This window comes from Oratosquilla oratoria, chromosome 3 (genome assembly GCF_046742065.1).
Source record: "Oratosquilla oratoria isolate Oo_2021 chromosome 3, ASM4674206v1, whole genome shotgun sequence".
Classification (NCBI taxonomy): domain Eukaryota; kingdom Metazoa; phylum Arthropoda; class Malacostraca; order Stomatopoda; family Squillidae; genus Oratosquilla; species Oratosquilla oratoria.
This window is the reverse complement of record NC_134779.1, coordinates 61,134,700-61,137,199: the sequence shown is the minus strand read 5'-3', so window position 1 is coordinate 61,137,199 and position 2,500 is coordinate 61,134,700.

Below are 2,500 nucleotides of genomic sequence, written 5' to 3'. Positions count from 1 at the left end.
TGAATCACGCACGCACAAACACACACACGCACAAACACACACACATACACACACACACACACACACACACACACACACACACACACACACACACACACACACACACACACACACACACACACACACACACACACACACACACACACACACACACACACACACACACACACACACACACACACACACACACACACACACACACACACTTCCGGGAGGGAAATAGCTGACGGTCACGAGTACAACACGTGATCCAAGAACATGGCGGTGAATCACACGTACACACAGACACGCACACACACACACACACACACACACACACACACACACACACACACACACACACACACACACACACACACACACACACTTCCGGAAGGGAAATAGCTGACGGTCACGAGTACAACACGTGATCCAAGAATATGGCAGTGAATCACACACACACACACACACACACACACACACACACACACACACACACACACACACACACACACACACACACACACACACACACACACACACTTCTTCACGGTATGCGCGCCGTTTAGTGACCAACTACACATTTTTTATTTTTGTTTCATGTTGTCAATTCATATGTTTTCATTCAATTTATCTATTCATTTGGTTACTCAATTATATATTTACTTATCTATTCCTTTATGTATCTATAAATGCATTTGCTTATGTATTGAATTTAATTATTTTGTTATTTGTACATCTATTTATCTATTTATTTATTCATTTACCTATTCACTCATTTGTCTAGGTATTTAATTTTTTTTTATTTATCTACGCGTTTATTTATTTATTTATGTAATCTTTTACTTCTTTTTCTTTATTCATATATCAATTTCTTTATGTGTATATTTTTATTTGTATTTATTTATTAATTTCTTATTGTCAATTTATTTTATTTATTCATTTATTTTGCTCAACGGGAAATTAGAACTACTGTATGCGTGTTTTGCTGACCCGCAGAATCACCAACTATGTAGGTGGGATACTCTCGTCTCAAACTCGTATTGCCGGTTTAACGAGTTCTAGAAAAAAAAAAAAAAGTTGGCCACTCACTCTATCTTAGTCATTGAACAAAGTCGTGTATGAAGATGTCCACCCCAATTAACCATTAACCCAGATAAAGAAGAATAAAATAATTCGAAAAGTATCAATAAACTGGCTTTATATCACGACGTCAAATTCCATCTAGTTCATTCATTCGCAGTTTTTCAAATAGTGTCTTCGTATAAGAGAAGGAGAAGGAGGTAGAGGAGGAGAAGAACGAGGAGGAGGAGGAGGAGAAGGAGAAGGTGGAGGAGATGAAGCTGGAGGAGGAGAAGGAGGAGGACGAGGAGGAGGAGGGGCAAGGGGGAAGAGGAGAGGCGAAAGGTGGAGAGGAGTGAGGCTCTTGGCACAGTGAGATTATCTGCTTGGTTGGTTCCTTGGCCACCGACTAAGCTATGACGCGTTTGGAATACGTCATTCGGGTTCTTGTGTGTCTTGTGTAGCGACCCTAATGAAGTCTCAATGCAGGTCGAAATACCCTCTCATGAGCGCCGAGGTGGTAAATCAAGTACACGCGAGGGGAAGCTGTAGACACTGTGTGTGTGTGTGTGTATATGTGTGTGTGTGTGTGTGTGTGTGTGTGTGTGTGTGTGTGTGTGTGTGTGTTTGCGTGTGTATGTGTATGTGCGTGTGCGTGTGTGTGTGCGTGTGCATGTGTATGTGTGTGTGTGTGTCTGTGTGTGTGTGTCTGTGTGTGTGTGTGTGTGTGTGTGTGTGTGCGCGCTTATATATTTGTCTGCGTGTGTGTGTGTGTGTGTGTGTGTGTGTGTGTGTGTGTGTGTGTGTGTGTGTGTGTATTTGTCTCCGTGTGTGTGTGTGCAATTGTCTGCGTGTGTATGTTTATGTTTCCGCGGGTGTGTGTATGTGTGTGTACATGTATGTGTATGAATATATGGGTGTGAATGTGTACTTGTGTGTTTCTATACCTGTGCTCTATTCTTACATGCTGGTGTGTCTTTGTGTGTACTTGCATGTCCTTGTTATTTTCTATTAATTCATTTATCTATTTATTTATTTATCTATTTATTTATTTTGTCTTTGTTTCCTTGTGTCAGAGACCTTACCGCCACAAGAAGTAGATTTTTACTTAAATCTTTCGCATAAGTTTTCAACTATTTTAATTCACTAATATCTCTCCAACCTATTCTGACATTTCCTATGATCGGTGTTGAATTTATTATCGTTCCTGTGTCCTATTTACTTAGAGAACTAGACATCAGGAATTCAAGGAATACGAATATAATCTTCTAAGTTCCTTACGGGTCCTTTGATCCCTTATAGCAGAAGTAATCTTACAACAGGAGTCTTGCTACTTCGTCACCTTGCTACTTCGTAGGTACTTCGTTACCTTCCTACTTCGAAGGTTTCTGCTGTTATTCTTCGGGAGACTCGAGTCAGGCCGGGACTAAGGCAGAAGTAATCTTATTTAAGGAGTCTT